The 20639-nt window shown below is 38.9% G+C and overlaps 1 protein-coding gene across 1 annotated transcript in view; it reads left to right on the top strand.

Annotated features, from left to right (window-relative positions):
• Positions 1-20639, top strand: part of LOC126252990 (selenocysteine lyase-like) — a 175790-nt gene that overhangs the window by 63392 nt on the left and 91759 nt on the right. The window lies entirely within an intron of this gene.

Raw genomic sequence — 20639 nt, 5'->3', positions numbered from 1 at the left:
TATTGATCATCAATCACTGATGAAATGTACTTTTGTTAGGAATGTTTCTGTGGGTATCATATCAAATCTGGACATCAGCAACTCTAGGGGGCATTGATCAGATATAATAGAGATGAAATCAGTATTGAAATCTCTTCTATAACTACTTCAAAGTCGGTAGAGCGCTTGCTGGCGAAAGGCAAAGGTCCCGAGTTGGAGTCTCGGTCCGGCACACAGTTTTAATCTGCCAGGAAGTTTCACTTCAAAGTTGTTTCTATTAAATATTATTATACCCTTTCTTATTGTTTCCTGTGTATGTGTGTGTGTGTGTGTGTGTGTGTGTGTGTGTGTGTGTGTGGCGGGGGGCCTATATATTGTCAGAACCAGAGTTTTATATGTTCCTAAGTCTGTTACTGAAGCGAAGCCCTCAAAGCTGCTTACTGCACATACTCCACTATTTGTTTAAGTAGCCATTTTACTTTTCTTTATATTATGGCTGCAGTAATTTGATAGTAACTTGGATATGAGTGGGTGAAGCATGATCTGATAATTATAGAACATTAGCAATATGAGAATCTCACCTTTTTTCATTTAGTAGGCTTCCATTTTGTTGGAATAGTGTAAACGAATTATGATTGCTGCCTTTTTTATGTCCAAACTGCCATTTTTTGTTTCTCCATTGAGTCTTGAAAGTGTCACAAGTGTTTAGCAGCTCTGTTAGAGAAAATTACAGGGATTTTATAAGTAGTGCACTAGTTACACATAATACTACTGAAAATGAGTTATACAAATAAATTTTGTTGCAGAAGACTTTCTTGGTATTTTTTACACAAAATATTGTATATTCTGGGCATCCACAGTTGTTAAAGGGCATGATGTTAAGATGGATTCTTTTGACAGCTGGTGAAATTGTTGTTTTATTGACACAGAATCGGCTTTGCAGGTGCAACATACATAGTAAAGAGTAAGATACGATGTCTCGGCTGTGTGGATTGCTAAAATTAATAAAGGTAATATCTAAAATACACTCACAACATTAAAAGATTGTAGGTGTACCTACTGCTCCTAGTCAAGATATATTATTCAGTGAACATTGTCTACAGTACATTGGCGAATAAAGTGTGACAGACATGGCCCATTAATGTCTTTAAAATAGCTGTAGGGTGGATCATGTAGTTATAGCCCCTTGTTTTAAGATTTGCCTGCATGTAAAAAGAAGGAAAAATATTTGCTAGTGAAAGAATGCTAGAGAAATTTTTTTGAAAAAGTTTATTGGTCATAAAATAGTCACTACTAACATGATTAATCATGCCACAATGCAGATTACTGAGTGGAATGGTGTAAGGTGGCAGTTCCTTACTGGTGTGATGGCAGGGCAACCCAGACATTCGTTAAGAGTAGCAGCAACCCACACAAGCGAGTAAAATGGACTAATGGGCTCACGGAACTGAAACTATCTTGTGGATAGTGTGATGAAGTGTACTCAGGAGCAAGAGCACTGAGTCGCTTCTTTTTCAAGCTAGCGTCACAAGCCTTTCAGAAAATTTAAAAATACTCCATAAATGAGAAAAGGCTGTGTTTTGAGTATATTGGAGGAAGTAGAAATTTTTAGATATAAAAAAGAAAATGTGCACTTCACATTGAATAAAGAATTAGAAATAAAACACCATAGCATTCTGTCTAATTTTGATTTTTATATGATTAAGTATTAGTTCGTAGTAAAATTCAGTATTAAACAAACCTGTAAAAGGAGTGACCCAGTGCTCTTAGACATATGTTCATGACATCACACCATCCACAAGGTAGTTTCCATTCTGCTAGTCTATTAGGCTGTGTTAGTCACATATCCAGGCCTCTTCCGCTCTTGCCAAAACACCGATTGCTCTGCTGTCACACCGTTAAGTAAGTGCCATCTTATACCATTCCACACAGTAATTTGCATTGTGCCCTGACTAATCACATTAGTAGTGACTTTTTTATGAACACTTTTGCTCTTTAAAAATTTCTTTTGCCTCCTCTCATTATGGAATATTTTTATTCTTTTAGATGCAGCAAATCTTAAATCAAGAGTCTGTGACTACATGATACACCTGCCAGCTATTTTAAGAAAATAAGTGGATCACATGTTTGTTACCCTATGTTTGCCAATGTAATGTAGACAGTATCCACTGAATAATATATCTTGACTAGTCTGTAATGGGTACACACATGATCTTTTAACATGGTTGAGTATATTTTAGATATTACCCTCATTAATTTTAATGATGTGCATTGTTGAGGCATTGTGTCTTACTCTTTACTGTATGTGTTGTACCTGACGATGCGGGTACAGGCCACAAAACGGGCTGCATGCAATAAAACAACAATTTTGTCAGCTGTCAGTGAAATTCTTAGCGTTTTTAACATTTTAGGTGAAGACTGAAACAAGTACTTTACTCTTGCCCCTCCTAATGTATTGTGTGTCCTCTAGATTAACCTTGTTTCAGTCAATATTAATAATAAGCACAATAAAACCTAGCCATAAATGTTCATATTTAAACTCCTTGAGTAGTCTGCTTGCTTTTGTCCAGCTTCCAGACCAGTGAAGCTGAAGGAAATGCTTGGACTAAAGCTAGCAACATTGCAGAATTTCTTAATTTTTTGTAGCCTAGTTTATCAGGTTTGGTGACAGACAAGTCATCTATCCTATTCTTAATCATACTGCTATTACATGCAACTCTCAACAGTTACAATTCTTCTCGCACTGGACTCGCATTCGGAAGGACGACGGTTCAATCCCGCGTCCGGCCATCCTGATTTAGGTTTTCCGTGATTTCCCTAAATCGCTCCAGGCAAATGCCGGGATGGTTCCTTTGAAAGGGCACGGCCGACTTCCTTCCCCATCCTTCCCTAACCCTATGAGACCGATAACCTCGCTGTTTGGTCTCTTCCCCCAAACAACCAACCAGTTACAATTCTTCCTGTGCTACTGCCATTCCAGTATTGAGTTTTAAGGCCATTTTCTCCATCTTTACAGTTGCGGTATCACAAGAAAAATTAATACAGTATACCCTGCTTTTATGTTCCCAGAATTAAAGATTCCATGCTGTTTACAACATTTTTTTTTTATTGGTCCTTTCAAATGTTCTATTTTCACAATGACAATGCACACCCTCATTTGCATTATTGTAGTTATAGATCTCCCGTGATATAATCTTAATGAAACAATGTACATTGAGGAAAAAAAGAAAATACGGTGTTAGCTTTCAAGTTGTGTTTACAAACATTATGGAATTTACTTTCTTGAGTGCTGGACTCCCTTGCTTTACAATGGTAGAAGTTGTTACAAGTCATTACAGTTCACATCCTACTGCTTTGTGCCCTAAGAATGCCCACATAACAAGTACTAGGGTAAGGTGGTACAATTTCATTCAAAATGGGTGCAATTCTGATCAACATATGGTTTTGTGTCATTTTTCAGTTTCATAGTGTTGATAGTACTTGCCTTCATGTGGCGTTGCAGTGCAGAAGGTTTCTGCAGTTCCCCTTGTCTTTTCCCTGAATACACCAGTTTGTGTTCCAGAGATATAAATTTTTTTCTTGTTACGAGGTAAATGAAGTTAGTTAGTTTTCTGCTCTCTTATAAACTGATTAGTTTCTGTGTCCTTCTAAATTCTATATTAGTGGAGTTGGACTCCTGTTTTCCATTCCCATGTGTTCTGAGGCATCTATGGAAAGGGACTGTGAGACATGTGCTGCCATCTCTTGGCACAGTTCAGTACTGTTTACTCATGATTCCATTCTCATCAGTAGTAAATTTTCAATCAGAAAAAAAGATACAAATCTGATACCCTACTACAATTTCAATCAATGCAATTCTTTAGTCAGTCACGAATGGTTACTTTAGACACATTATACACAGATACTACAAATAAGTTCTGTATATTTAAACATATTTTCTCTCACAAGTTTTTAAAGCAAACACACATTTTTTTTCTCAAAGATGCCCCAAAAATGACCACAAAAGAAAATGTACAATGGAGTCCAGCTGCATTACATGAGGCAATGTAGTGTAATGGATGGACATTTGAGCCTTTGAGCTGCATCAGAATTATACAGCATTCCTTTCAGTGCTCTGCATGGTAAAGTACTAATTAAAAAGAAAATGCAAGCTGGATTACCTACAACTACATAAAACAGAATTGGTCATCCAACGTTATTAAATTCAGAAATGGAAGGTGCTTTGGTCTGGAGAGCTTTATTTCTAGAACACTGAGGACTGGGTATATTACCACCTCAGTTAAGAAGAGCTGCATTTCATTTGGCTGAGAAAAATAATTTGAAACATCCATAAAACTTAGAGAGCAAGGTTGCTGGAATAGCTTGATTTAGAGCATTTATTAAGACATACACTAACCTTAGCCTGCGAAAACCCAAGGGTCTTTTATGAGCCACAGTTGAAGGCTTAAATACAGCAGAAGTAAGATCACATTTCCAGAATGTGGAAGAACTGTTAAAGGAAATGATTTATATGATAAACCAGAGTGTATTTATAGCAGGCATGAGTCCAGCTTTCCTCTTAACAACAGACCCCGTAAAAAGTTAGTCGTAAAGGTAAGCGAGAAGTTGTTTCACTAACAGATGTGGAAAACAGTCAAAATGTGATTGTTTCTGCAGTATCTGGTATGTATTTACCACCAATGATAATTTTTGAAGGAGTAAGAAAACACCTTCAATTTCAAGATGGCTTATCTCCTGGATCCATTACAGAGATGAGTACATTAATGAAGAACTGTCAATGATCTGGCTTCGACATTCGAGAAATACGAAAAAATGGGTAGTATTACACTTCTTATTATTGGCAACCATACCAACTTGGATGCTGTAGATTACTGTAAGGAAAATGGGATATAACTTTTGGAATTTCCTCCGCACAGTACACATGTACTACATCCATTAGACAGAACTTTCATCAAGTCTCTGAAGTCTGAATGTCACAGAAATGCAACTGAGTATATTCATTGTAACCCCAATGAAAGCATTAAAATACCTGAGTCTGTACTATTTTTGTAATGCCTGGAGAAAAATTGTATCTGTTGGATGTGCAGTCAAGGAGTTCCAGTGCACAGGAAAATGCCCTTCTGCAAAGATATTTTGTCCAAGGAGAAATTTGCACCTTCAGCATTATTGGAGGCTCCTGCTCCTTCAATCCTCACCAGTCAAACCAGTACCAGAGTTCTGAGCGAAGAGTGCATATCTTTGAAAGATTTAACTGAAGAGCATGGCAAATCCTTACACCAGCATCCTGTGCCGTTTCTCAACATGATGCTGTCAAGGACATTTTGCCAAGTCCAGAGAAAAAAGTATTGTCTCAGAAAAGGAAGAAACAGACATCAATTCAACTCAGTTCAGATGAAAACTGGATAACCTCCACAGTTAGAGAGATATTTTTCAATAAGAACCAAAGGAAGAAATAAACAAATGCAACAAGAACAATAAAGAGAAATGTAGATCTATGAGTAATAATGGAAGAAGTATTGAAAGCTTCAAATTGCCATCAAACAATGAGAATAACTGTGTATTTTGTTTCTTGAGTAAGTATAGTGCGGAATCATTAGCAATGGGTGACTGGATTCCCTACCGAAAATGTAATGTTTCATACCATGGAGCTTGCATTAGTGCCCAAGGAAAAAAGTGTGTGTGTGTGTGTGTGTGTGTGTGTGTGTGTGTGTGTGTGTGTGTACTGCCACAGCATGGTTTGGTAATTTTCTGATAGTCAGCGCTAGTCGCAAACATGGCAAGTTCAGGTGCGGAGCGAGCTGTTTTTTGAAATAGCCTCCCTGATCACCAGATTTCACTCCATGTGACTTTTTTCTGTGGGGACACATTAAGGATGTGGGGTATGTAGTGCCTCTACTACGTGATGTAGCAGAGCTCCGGGAGAGAATACAGGAAGCGACTGCGACAGTCGACGAAGCCATGCTGGGACGGGTATGGCAAGAATTCGATTACTGTATTGATGTCTGCCAGGTCACTCATGGTTTGTAAAACACGCTTTCAGAGTTTCTCTTCAAAATGAAATATGTATGACATCTGTACAATGTTTGGTTCTTGTGCAATAAATAATTGAAAGTGTTCTCGGACTTTATGTACACTCTGTATTACTAGGTAGTTTTCAGCAACATGCACTGTTTCCCATATTTAAGTGCTGCTAAAATAGAGGTTGAGATTATGTCAGATTGCATTCGTTATGCAAGTGAAAAGAGAATGTAAACTTTGAAATAATTGAAAAGAATGCAATTTGTTATTTTGTGTCGTCCAAATTTAAGGAAAATTTGTAACTAATGAGCATTAAATGTAGTTAGATGACTATGCCTTAATGATTGCTGTTAGTGGTAGGTTTTAATTCCCCTGTTTGTTCAAAATCTGTCTTCTTGACTCCAGTATTAAGATGTAATATGCCAAGAGAGATAGCACAGATCTTAAGAAACTGAATTTGTGTTTGGGAGTAATCTGCTTCAACTTCTTGTGCTGGCCATCGTGATTAAATAAATGCCAGGATTATTGGAACTTCCTGGCAGATTGAATCTGTGTGCCTGACTGAGACTATCAACTCGGGACATTTGCCTTTTGAGTTCAAATGCTTTACCCATTCAATTCACAACCTTAACTGCAGCCTGGTAGATATTTCCAGAATGAATTTTTCACTCTGCAACGGAGTGTACACTGATACGAAACTTGCTGGTGCATAAAAACTGTGTGGCAGACCGAGACTTGAACTCGAGACCCACAATGTGTTTGAGAAATTCAACTATTCCATTTTCAAAACTGAGGTTTTGAAGTCACTGATATCGGACACTTTACTGGAATTAAGCTGTTGGTACTCAATAAGATATGTACTGCTAACCGGAGAAAAGCTGAAATGTCTATAAGAATTGGGATAATAATTAGAGGAACTTCTTGATCATTTCTATGCTCATTCTGTGTTTACATATTGTCTCAGAAGAGATTCTACCAGCGACTTTTCATACTGAAAGTTGACTGGCATTGACAAAATGTTAAATCAATCTGTGGAGATGTGAGGAACAGCATCAGACTTTATCATTCCTATGTTGAAGATGCACAGTTTTCCACAGGGTTGCAGCTTTTCACTCTCTGAATGCAATAGTATAGGCATACCTGATACTGTCTTTTGCACATGTGCGTATCTCTGTCCCGCAGTTTTCTTGTGTACTCCATAAATTTCAGATGTTGAGTTTTGGTTGATTTTTCTTTGTGCAGTGCCTCATTTGTTCATAATTTGGCTTAACTCTGGATTCAGGCAAGGAACAGGGCCTCTCTCTACCTTAACTGAATGCTCGCAAACTATCAAGTTGATCTTAAAGAGCAGCAAGTTAGCAAGTGAATTTTTGAACAGTATTGAAAGGTTATTGCCAGTCTACTACCATTTAATATCTGAAAAACAGTTCTTAAGGTACCATGTTTTGCATATTTCAGATTAGTGTATATTGTTATGCATTATTATGTATGATTTTCTTCAGGCAATGTGTACAGGGGATATAAACACAATATTATAGCCAGAGAGACCATATTTCTGACCTCGATCTATCTGCTGGTGATATTATTTTCTTAATGTCTCCTATAGGCCTACGTATTGCTTGAAGAAAATCACACCTATTAATGAATGTGACTCAGTGGTATACGGTAGATTGAATCTAGGTGTATAATGCTTATATAACGAGTGGAACCATCTATTCGAGTTATCTGCAGAGGGAATAACAATGTACACATATTGCAACATGAGTAGGAAATACTACTTCGCCAATTTGGTGTGGGCAATAGATGGCCTTGATTGTTGTTGTGGTCTTCAGTCCTGAGACTGGTTTGATGCAGCTATCCATGCTACTCTATCCTGTGCAAGATTCTTCATCTCCCAGTACTTATTGCAACCTACATTCTTCTGAATCTGCTTAATGTATTCATCTCTTGGTCTCCCTATACGATTTTTACCCTCCACGCTGCCCTCCAATGCTAAATTTGTGATCTCTTGATGCCGCAGAACATACCCTACCAATCGGTCCCTTCTTCTTGTCAAGTTGTGCAACAAATTCCTCTTCTCCCCTATTCTATTCAATACCTCAAGCAAGCAGTAACCTCCAAAGAATATATATTTGAGTATTTAAAGCACAACCATACTAACGGAACGGAATCCAGTGCTGCCAACACTCTCCCTTCGTTGATGTCGTGGAATCAACGATTTTAAAAAAGTGTTACGAACATTGCCATATGGCAACGCGTGGCACTAATGGGTTAATCTGGTGAAAAATACCTACCATAGTGTTCCACTTTAAAAAAAATAAAACTCAACTATATTTAATAATGAAGATTTAATTAAAATACAAAACGATACATTGGTAAGCTTTCTCAAATTAAAAAGTGTCGTCATATTTATCGAAGGCAACTATTTACTGTCACAAGAATTTATTTTAGTAGGATTGTGTTCAAACTTTTATTGCAGTGTAAGAAACACAGTTAAATAACATTTACACAAAAAAAAAAAAAAAAACACTTTAACTTGATTTAGAATCCTACTTACTGTAAGGCACAGTTTAGTCCTGTTTGGAAATATACATAAATTTATATATCTTCACTAATTTCTCAGATCTTTTCTCTCCTAAATTATTTCTTTATTTGACCAAACAAGCCCATAGATGGAGGAAATTCACTCAATGGGTGCAGTGCTATCAGGACAAAAGGGAAGGCTTTTCACAAAAGTAATAAACCCTTTTGGTAAGTTTGCTTTTTTTGCTGTTTTTAGCTCCATTATCTTCCACCATTTGTTTGGATAGAACTGTGTTACAATTGCATCAGGAAACATAATGGCAGGAAAATAACCAGAATCCACAATCCTAAAGAGACATAACACTTGAAATACACTGCTTTTTGGTTATGTTCTTATAGGGTTCCATATCAGGACTTCCTAAAAGACAAATCATAGTTTCACAGCCTGTTGAATATTTGTCCTCTGTGCTTGAAGGAGGTCCAAGACTCTAGAAACCTCTGATAGTTATTGGAGAAGATGAATTGCATCTTTATAAATCATAACATTATCCAAGATTTTGCCAGTGTTAGCAGGGACTTTTTCAGAGTGCTCTGTTACAGTTTTCACATACTTAGAATAGTTGCATAGGCAATCATGCTGGGAAATCCATGTAGTAGGATTTGGGAGTTGTGGCATAACAGCACTGCTTCCCTTAGCCAGTCACGTGTTGTTGGTGGTTCTGAAAGTAATTATGGACTTCACCAATATGCTTTATTACACTAATAGGTGTCATTTCTTCCTTGAGTAGATTAATGAAATGAGCCAAACAACCGTATGTTAACAAGTGAGGCAGGTATTCTTTTGAAAGCCATCACATTTATATCATTTTATTTTCACTATCACTGCCAACAGCAAATACTTTTTTCTGAAATTTAGCTTCATGCATTTTAATTGATTTTTCTCAAAGACTCTGCAAAATAATTAGAAGCCCTTTGGTTGGTTCCACAATCAGTTACATTTAATAGAAGTGCTTTTTGGCTTGTATGGATACTGATTGCTATAATTGGGTCATTCTTTTTATCAGACCACCCATTTTGTAGTAATACAATGCTATTATGCTAATTAACTGATTTTTTTATATTTGTGCAACCTTATCTGCAACTTCATCAGACAGCATTAAATGACATGATGTTGAAAATTGATCTGTAAGAAAATAATTTTACTGTTGTTAATTGTACTATAAAGGAGGTTATTTTCTGTTATAATTAACTGATATGTAGCTTGTTTTTATGGAAAAACAGAAACACAAGAAATATGCATAACTAAACTCACCTGCATAATATGGATCCAATGCTGGATGAATGCATGAATTTTCACAACTACATCATCTTTACAACTGTGTGCTTAAACAAGGGACTGTGATCATTGTGCAAGGCTCTGGCTGCCAACATAGGAAAATTTAGTTTACCACTTTTGACTGTTTAATTTACCAGCTTTTTCCACTAATAAAGTAGTTGTAAGAGTGGGTTCGAGTTTTGTATAAATTAATCATAAGAATTAAAATTGAACTGTTTGTCAATATGAAAAACTTCCAAAAAACAAAACAATTAACCCACTGGGTATTTTTTAAAAAATACCCAGGTTTTTCTCAACTCTTCAAGTAACCCACATCAATGAATAATAATAAACAACTACTGCTACTTTATTCAACATCAGCTGACAAAAGGATCATTTTTCTGCATTCATTATTTCATAACAAGTAAATATAAAGATGTAACTTTTTTATGATAAGCAATGATATGAGAAGGTAGGTAGACAGCATTTCACCTTAGCAATTAAGATTTATTTTAGATTAATTTCGTAGGAAACCTCTGATAGAATGTATATACTTCAGAAGTATAGACGACCATGAACTTAAAGGCAGAAGTATGGAATTTTCAAAGGGCATACACAAGAAAGAAAGAAAACAAACTTGTCTACTTTTGGAGTAATCCTTTTTCAAGATAGAATACAAAAATATGCACACACACGTGTTCTCTCTCTCTCTCTCTCTCTCTCTCTCTCTCTCTCTCTCTGTCCATCAGTCGCCCCCCCCCCCCCCCACACACACACACACTGCTAGTGCTGCTTTTCAGTAGGTGGACTAGGGTGGGTCATGTAGAGGGGGGAGAGGTGGGATAGCAAGGAGAGATGTTGGGGATGGGTGGCCAGCAGCTCTGAAGGAGACAGCCAGTTTGCCAGCTAAGAATGTGGGAAGGAAGGATGGTAAGTGTGTAGACTAGACATTTGATGCACAGTTGTTGGAGTTGGTAGGCAGCAGCTCACACACAAGGTGATGTCAATTGGGAGGTGGTGACAGTGTCGAGGGAGAGGAAACCATTAAATGGAAGGTGTGGGGACAGAGGGTTAAATGAGATTGACACTAGGACAATTATGGGAGTGCAGGATGTGTTGTAAGGATTACTCCCATCTGGCTTATTCAGAGAAGCTGATGGTGGAGGGAAGGATCCAGATGGTCTGGGTTGTGAAGCAGCCTTTGAAATAGAGTATATTATGCTCAGGTGCATGTTGTGCCTTTGGGTGGTCAATTTTGTTCTTGGCAAAAGTTTGGGTATGGCCATTCATCCTGGTGGACAGCTTGCTGGTAGTTATACCAGCATAAAAAGCTGTGTAGTGTGTGCTACAGAGTTGGTATATCAAATGGCTGTTTTCACAGGTGGCCCAGCCTCTTATGGATTAAGGTAAGCCTGTGACAGGACATGAATAAGTAGTGTTGGGTGGTTTGGATTGGGGATGTCTTTCTCCTTGATCTTCCACAGGGACACAGTTCCTGTGGCAAGGGGCTGGGATTGGGAGTGGAGGACGTACCTGCAGTGATGGTAAATCCCTTGCCCAGTTTGCTGGAAGTCCCTTGAAGGCTATCGCAGACAGGCATTACGCCTCCTCCCCACCCAAAACTTGTCCATAAACATATTTCCTGTATATCCTCACACACTTTCAACTCTCCCACTGCCAAGAATCAGCTACAAAGGAACTACTCCCCACTACCACTTGTCACCCAGTATCACCCTGTACTGGAACAGCTAAACTATATCCTCTCTCAGGGCTTTATCTCTCATCATGTCCTGAAATGAGAGACATCATACCCAATATCCATCCCAACCCTGCTAAAGTGATGTTACATCACTCACCCAAACTATGTAACATTCTAGTCCATCTCTGTGCCACTTCCGCTCCACAACGCCTTGCCACACAGCGATCATATCCCTGTGCAAGATAAAGGTGTGAGATCTGCCCGGCCCACATGCTCCACACTTCCTACTCCTGTCACAGGCTTAACCTACCCAATCAGAGACCAGGCCACCAGTGAAAGTAGCTGTTAAATCAACTCTGCTGCAAACACTACACAGATTTTTATGTCAGTGGGACAATGAACCAGTTGGCCGCTGCCAAACTATTGCGAAGAACAAAGTTGACCACTCAGTGGCACAGTATGCAGCTGAGCAGAACAAGGTCAATTTCAATTGGACCCTTCACTCCAGCACCAGTCTATCTGAACAACACAGATGGGAGTTACCCTTGCAACACAGCATCCTCTTGCATAATCATCCTGGCATCAATTTCAGCTAACTCTCTGTTCCCAACCGCTCCACCCCAACAGTTTCCACTTCCTTCGTCCTGTCATCACCTCCCATTCATGTCCCCACGCTTCAGCACACATCACTGCCCACCAGTTCTAACACTTATGCATCATATGCTTAGCTTGTGCACTTGCCACCCCTCCATCCTGCATTCTTAGCATGCAAATCAGCTGCCCACCCTCCCACACTAATCCAGCTATCGAAATGCGGCACTGTCATTGTGTGTCCCGCTGGTGCCATTTAGGGGCATATACGAATGCATGTGTGCCTGCACGCGTGCATGCGTGCCTGCATGCACGCATCCGTGTCCTCCAGTTACAAACAGTTAACTGAAAAACCAACAAGTTTTCTTATTTAGATTAGTCATTTAAGAAACAACTGAACAAAAAACTGCAGTGACTGAGTGTTTATATTAAAGGATACTAAACATATAAAATGTATTACAGTAATGTGCGGTGTCTATTCTTTTGGACCTGTGGCACTCGGTGGGAGTGTGGATCAGTCGAGGGCATACTGAGATAGTCTGTGCAGTTGTGATAATGCTGTGTCCTGGATGGCACAGTCTACCGCACCTGCCTAGTAAGCAGGAGATCCTGCGTTCAAATCCCGGTCTGGTACACATTTTCACTTTCCATCGCCGATCCTGCTTAATGGCCCACTGCAGCTGACAGCAGTGATCCCCCTTCAACTTACATACATAATGAAGCCTGTATAAAATTGCCTTTATTCAGTCCAAAAGAAACATTCTCATCTAGTGAGCAGTGTAGGTTGACGATCAAAATTCTTCTAAGTCTGGCTATAAATTTTGCAATGTGGAGTGATGTGACTGAACTCAATAAACCATTGGCAAGTATCTGTCCTGCATTAATATCCAGGGTTTATGGAGTAGATTGACATAAGTCTCTTGGTTTTGCACCAATTCTTCTTTAACTTGGAAAGATTAATTTCAGTTGTGGCACCACATACTTCTGTTACACAGATTTTTATTAGATGACACCAGTGCATAATAAGCAGTTCATGATAGTACCTGAGGATCACTGCAGTATTTGCTAAGCATATTTAATGCAAGTATATTTTCAGTCTCTTTGCTTGCCAGAGAATGCACATGCATACATCCTACTCAAGTATTATCATTCCTAGGAATGTTATATAGTTTTCTTTGATGGCAGCATTAGTACCAATGCATAGTTGAATTTAAAAATCTGTCCTGTGATGTTAAAATCAGAGTTATGCTGTTACCTCAATGCTGACTTTCATGGAAATACTGAATTATGTAATTTGTAATATGGTTGCACAGTATTTCTAATTGATAATCTTCGTGCTTGCACACAATAGAAGTATTGTCAGCATACAGAATTAACTTTGAATTTGTGGGGCAGTATTTTATGCCATTTGCATAAATCAGGAAAGAAGGGATCAGAAAACATGAGACTACAGTCTGAGGAAGGGCACAGTATGCACCATGCCTCTGACTATATATTAGTTGGAAAAACAAGTGATGAAGCTTTTCAATTTTAAACATTTGTCATTGTATTATTGTGTGGATGACTACTGACACTGAAGTATGTTCTAGTGTGGTTGCTAGCAGGCTTTATTGTGCAACTGCTGCCTGCGAGGCACAGAATGAACTGTATTCTTCAGATGTCACTAAAGATGCACTCATTCAGGCTGTCTAATAGAAACCTGATGGCTTTAGCAAATATCAGACTGGCAGAAATAACTTTGAAGAAGGAGCAGAATGTTCAGTGTCCAGAAGCAGTCATCAACAAGTCTAGAGGCGTACTTACCCATCAGATTTTATTTGCCTGTCATAAACAGCAATTAATAGATGGTAGAGTGAAGGCTTTAATTAAAACTAATTAAAGAATTTAAAGGATGTGACACTGAAATTGTGTGTTGCTATGAATACAGGCAAACCAAAATAAGAAATTAATGTGAAATAAAACAGTTCAGCTTTTTCACTTCCATTTAAATGTGAACAAGGAAGTAGTAGTAGTAGTAGTAGTAGGGAAAGTTGAAATTATGTAGTTGTAATGGTATATCATGGAGGGCACAGTTGAAATAATAAGTCATTATGAACAAGGCATGCATGTGAATCACAATAAAAATAAAAAGGAAATTAATAATGATTCACAGTAAAATGGGATTAAGTAAAACTTAAACTATAAACATGTGAATGTGTATCTTTCTAGACTTGATGGGTTTCATTCTCTCATCTTCAAAACTACTTGCTTTATTCACTGTGATTCAGTCTACAAATGCTGTAAACCATGTTAATAGATGACAGTACTAGAAAATGTTCGTCTTGTGCAAGTGAATTCTTCCCTGACAATTACTCCAGACATTGCAAGTTTCCTTTTCTTGCTAAAGATTACCTCTATTTTCTGATGAGAGACAGATTTATAATGTCCTGAGTGAATTCTATGGCGGTCCACAAAGTTTACTTGTTCACGAAGCCTTTCATGTATGGTCACTGTGAATAATTAATTTCTGTTCTCCTGATCACTTTCTGTCATTCAAAGTAGTCGCATGCTTTTCCCTATACAGCATTCTAGTTCACTGGTACCTACTGACAGTCGATTTTTGTCTCAGAATCAATAGGGAGCCCTGCAATGGTTAGATTTCTGTTCTGACATATCAGTTCTCTCTTTAATTTTGTCTATATTTTTTGCCAGTAGCATGCCTTCACACTCAAAACTATTGGTTTGAGGTATTGCAGTTCCTTACTTGCAACTGGGACTGTACATGTTTCCTGACATCAAAAAATAAGGCCTCACATGCCCACTGTTCTTTTTTGCTGTTGCAGGTTCTTGGTTTTCCCATTTTAATGTAGCATATATTTGTGGTACACATTGTTGTTGTTGTTGTTGTTGTTGTTGTTGTTTTCCAGTCCAGAAACTGGTTTGATGCAGCTCTCCATGCCACTCTATCCTGTGCAAGGTTCTTCATCTCCCCGTACCTACTGCAACATACATCCTTCTGAAACTGTTTAGTGTATTCATTTCTTGGTCTCCCTCAATGATTTTTACCTTCGACGCTGCCCTCCAATACTAAATTGGTGATCCCTTGATGCCTCAGAATATACCCTACCAACTGATCCCTTCTTCTAGTCAAGTTGTGCCACAAATTCTCTCCAATTCTATTCAATACCTCATCATTAGTTATGTGATCTACCGATCTAATCTTCAGCATTCTTCTGTAGCACCATATTTTGAAAGCTTCTATTCTCTTCTTGTCCAAACCATTTATCGTCCACGTTTCACTTCCATACATGGCTACACTCCATACAAATACTTTCAGAAACGACTTCCTGACACTTGAACCTATACTCGATATTAACAAATTTCTCTTCTTCAGAAACACTTTCCTTGCCGCTGTCAGTCTGTATTTTATATCTTCTCTACTTCGACCATCATCAGTTACTTTGCTCCCCAAATAGCAAAACTCATTACTACTTTAAGGGTCTCATTTCCTAATCTAATTCCCACAGCATCACCCGATTTAATTCGATTACATTCCATTATTCTCGTTTTGCTTTCATTGATGTTCATCTTAAATCCTCCTTTCAAGACACTGTCCATCCCGTTCAGCTGCTCTTCCAGTTCCTTTGCTGTCTCTGACAGAATTACAGTGTCATCGGCGAACCTCAGAGTTTTTATTTCTTCTCCATGGATTTTAATTCCCACTCTTAATTTTTCTTTTGTTGAATATCAGGTATAGGCTACAGCCCTGTCTCACTCACTTCCCACGGATGGGTCGAAACAAGGGGATTCCGTTGGTTGCTCAGTTGTTTTTCCGGATCGTGTCCTCAAGGTCCGACTGCCTCAGACTTTTACTGTCTTTGATGCAGAATTGTCTGCAATCTTGCGGGCGCTGGAGCAGATGAGACGTTCTTCCTCTCCTAAATTTCTTGTCTGTTCCGATTCACTCAGTGCCCTTCAATCGTTGCACCATTTGTATCCGGCAGATAAAGTAGTCCAGACCATCCAGGATGCCCTCCTCCGACTACAGCGACTGGGGAAGGTTGTAGCTTTCTGCTGGGTTCCGGGGCATGTCGGCATTGCTGGGAATGAAAGGGCAGATCTCGCAGCCAAGGAGGCGTGTCTTGATCCACACGTATCTCAGTGTGCTATCCCCTTGCACGCACTCACCTCGCTGTTGAGCTCCCGAGTCATGTGTCGGTGGGAGGACGAGTGGATGGAAGTGACTGACAATAAGCTCCGTCTCGTCAAGCCCACAACGCGTGTGTGGTGTACTTCCTTTCAGCCCCATCGACGGAACGAGGTTCTCCTCACTCGGCTTCGAATAGGCCACAGCCCTATGATGCATGGCTTCCTGCTCCGGCGAGAAGACCCTCCATTGTGTGGTGCTTGCGGCGTCCAGGTCACTGTGCGCCATGTTTTACTGGATTGCGTTTTATTTTCTGACCAGCGGGCCGCGGCTGACTTGCCAGCGGACCTGCCAACTCTTTTAGGCAACACTCGGACGAATGTGGTTAAAGTTTTAAAGTTCTGTGCCCTGTCCAATGTTTTTACAAAGATTTTAGGGAGGGGATTTTAACTTGTTTCCTGTGTGACAAGCTCGCCCATATTTTATGTAAGTGGCCAGCTAATGACAATTTCCTGTGTCATTCTTGTTGCTATGTTTTCCCTTTCCTTAGGTTTTACATTCTTATGTAGTATTTTCCCTCTTTTTCTGCTTTCTTTGAGTGTGTTTTTTTCAGTTTTATTAGGTCTCTCCACATTCGTTCCTTTTCATGTGTGTCAGGGCGCTGATGACCTCGATGTTGAGTGCCCATAAACCCCAACACACACACACACTCACTCACTTCCCAACCACTGCTTCCCTTTCATGCCCCTCGACTATTATAACTGCCATCAGGTTTCTGTACAAATTGTAAATAGCCTTTCGCTCCCTGTATTTTACACCTGCCACCTTCAGAATTTGAAAGAGAGTATTCCAGTCAACATTGTCAAAACCTTTCTCTAAGTCTACAAATGCTAGAAATGTAGTTTTGCCTTTCCTTAATCTATTTTCTAAGATAAGTCATAGCGTCAGTATTGGCTCACGTGTTCCAACATGTCTATGGAATCTAAACTGATCTTCCCCGAGGTTGGGTTCTACCAGTTTATCCATTTGTCTGTAAGAAGTTGTGTTAGTATTTTGCAGCCATGGCTTATTAAACTGATAGTTCAGTAATTTTCACCTGTGTCAACACCTGCTTTCTTTGGGATTGAATTATTATGTTCTTCTTGAAGTCTGAGGGTATTTCGCCTGTCTCATACATCTTGCTCACCAGATGGTAGAGTTTTGTTAGGCCTGGCTCTCCCGAGGCTGTCAGTAGTTCTAATGGAATGTTGTCTCCTCCTGGGGCCTTGTTTTGACTCAGGTCTTTCAGTGCTCTGTCAAGCTCTTCACGCAGTATCATATCTCCTATTTCATCTTCATATACATCTATAGTCTCTTCCATTTCTATAATATTGTCCTCAAGGACATCGCCCTTGTAAAGACCCTCTATATACTCCTTCCACCCTTCTGCTTTCCTGTCCTTGCTTAGAACTAGGTTTTCGTCTGAGCTTTTGATATTCATGCAAGTGGTTCTCTTTTATCCAAAGGTCTCTTTAATTTTCCTGTAGGCAGTATCTATAGTACCCCTAGTGATATGTGCCTCTACATTCTTACATTTGTCCTCTAGCCATCCGTGCTTAGCCATTTTGCACTTCCTGTCGATCTTATTTTTGAGATGTTTGGAATCCTTTTTTGCTTGCTTCATTTACTCAGTTTTATATTTTCTCCTTTCATCAATTAAATTCAATATTTCTTCTCTTACCCAAGGATTTCTATGAGCCCTCGTCTTTTTACCTACTTGATCCTCTGCTACCTTCATTATTTCGTCTCTTAAAGCTACCAATTCTTCTTCTACTGTATTTCTTTCCCCCATTGTTGTCAGTCATTCCCTAATGCTCTCCCTGAAGCTCTCTCCAACCTCTGGTTCTGTCAGTTTATCCAGGTCCCATCTCCTCAAATTCCCACCTTTTTGCAGTTTCTTCATTTTTAATCTACAGTTCATAACCAATAGATTGTGGTCAGAGTCCACATCTGCCCCTGAAAATGTCTTACAATTTAAAACCTGGTTCCTAAATCTCTGTCTTACCATTATATAATCTGTCTGATACATTTTAGTATGTCCAGGGTTCTTCCATGTATACAACCTTCTTTCATGATTCTTCAGCCAAGTGTTAGCTATGATTAAGTTATGCTCTGTGCAAAATTCTACAAGGCAGCTTCCTCTTTCATTGCTTACTCCCATTTCATATTCACCTACTACGTTTTCTTCTCATCCTTTTCTTACTATCGAGTTCCAGTCACCCACGACTATTAAATTTTCATCTCCCTTCACTATATGAATAATTTCTTTTATCTCATCATACATCTCATCAATCTCTTCGTCATCTGCGGAGCTAGGTGACATATAAACTTGTACTAGTGTGGTAGACGTGGGCTTCATATCTATCTTGGCCACAATAATGCATTCACTATACTGTTTGTAATAGCTTACCCACATTCCTATTTTTTATTCATTATTAAACCCACTCCTGCATGATTCCTATTTGATTTTGTATTTATAACCCTCTAGTCACTTGACCAGATGTCTTGTTCCTCCTGCCACTGAACTTCACTAATTCCCACTATATCTAACTTTAACGTATCCATTTCCCTTTTTAAATTTTGTAACGTACCTGCCCAATTAAGGAACCTGACATTCCACACTCCAATCCGTAGAACGCGAGTTTTCTTTCTCCTGTTAACAACATCCTCCTGAGTAGTCCCCACCCGGAGATCTGAATGGGAGACTATTTTACCTTCGGAATATTTTACCAAAGAGGACGCCATCATCATTTAACCTTACAGTAAAGCTGCATGCCCTTGAGAAAAGTGACGGCTGTAGTTTCCCCTTGCTTTCAGCTGTTCGCAGTACCAGCACAGCAAGGTCGTTTTCGTTAGTGTTACAAGGTAAACCAGTCCATCATCCAGACTGTTTCCACTGCAACTACTGAAAAGGCTGCTTCAGGAACCACACGTTTGTCTGGCCTCTCAACAGATACCCCTCCGTTGTGGTGGCACCTATGGTACGGCTGTCTGTATCGCTGAGGCATGCGAGCCTCCCCACCAACGGCAAGGTCCATGGTTCATGGGGGGTTGTGGTACACCGTGAGTCCAAAATCCACTTCTGATTGTTACACTCATGCCTAAGCACTCCTGTAGACTATCTCCAATTTTGCTAAAAACTCACAAGCCAAAGAAAGTGTAAATCTCCCAGCAGCCACCATAACACTTTTAGTGCTACTTGATTTAGAACATCAAAACCATTAACAAATACAGCAAGACAGTTGCTGCCTGTTTTTTGTCAAATAATTTTGAAGAATATATATCAATTATGAACACCAACAGGAAGTCCTTTGAGAACAGTACATTTTCTTCAACATTTACCAGCCTATCCAAATATCCTACCTACTTTATGAATGCTGACATGACTAGACTGTCACCCAGTATTTTAAATTAATAATGATATTTTTTTACATTCTTTGTATTTGTCAGAGGTTTACTACCATCTCTCTTTCCAAGAGTATAAGTTAGTTTGTAGACCGTAAGGGTACCACATTGACTAGATGTCCAAGAACTTTAGAAGATAGACATTTAGTTTTTCAAGCTGAGTGTGTGTGCATTTTCAAGGAGAGAGGGGCTAAGAGCTGAGAGTCAGCTGTGGAAGCATGACAGAACAAGAGGAGGTAGAGAAAGATCTTGAAACAGTTATGTTGAATATTGTGGTTCTCAAAAGTGTAATTAATGTTGACAGAAAATAAGAAGTTGCATTTAAAAAGGAGTGCACTAGTTAATGAATTCTGGGGAAGGCAACATAAGCTGAAGTTATGGAAGTAGTTTCAGATTCAAGTGGCTCAAGTGTTTAACATTAACAATTGTGCACTTGTGATGAGAAATGGTGATTGATCTAAACAGGAATTGGTTTAAGCTTCAATAATTTTCATGAGGAATGTGACACTAACTTCACTGAAAATAGTGTTGTAAAGTAAATGACAAGTGTGAGTATGGACTGAAGTAGACCTAGTATTATGTTAAAGTTATTCTTTAAACATGAGTTACTAATTGCAAGTACCTCTTATAATTTTTACATGGTGCTCTAATAAACACTGAGACAGACACAGGCTATATATTTTTTTTGACAAAAATGTACAGGTTTTCTTCCAGTGTTGGATTGGCAACTGCTAAGGTTAGAAGATAGACTCTTCTGTAAATTTAAAAATTATTGTATGTTGTAAAAGTGAAGATATCTGTTGGAAGTAATCATCACAATACATGCTACACCTCATAGAAAATGTTTTACTATTGATATATTGGCCTACAAGGTGCAAATAATTCGCATTGAGGATGGTCACACAGTGACTGAAATCGATCTGTAAAGTAAAGGATTTCAATAT

Source organism: Schistocerca nitens, chromosome 4 (assembly GCF_023898315.1).
Source record: "Schistocerca nitens isolate TAMUIC-IGC-003100 chromosome 4, iqSchNite1.1, whole genome shotgun sequence".
NCBI classification, from domain to species: domain Eukaryota; kingdom Metazoa; phylum Arthropoda; class Insecta; order Orthoptera; family Acrididae; genus Schistocerca; species Schistocerca nitens.
The sequence above is the reverse complement of the archived record's forward strand: the minus strand, read 5'-3'. Positions and strand labels throughout refer to the sequence as shown.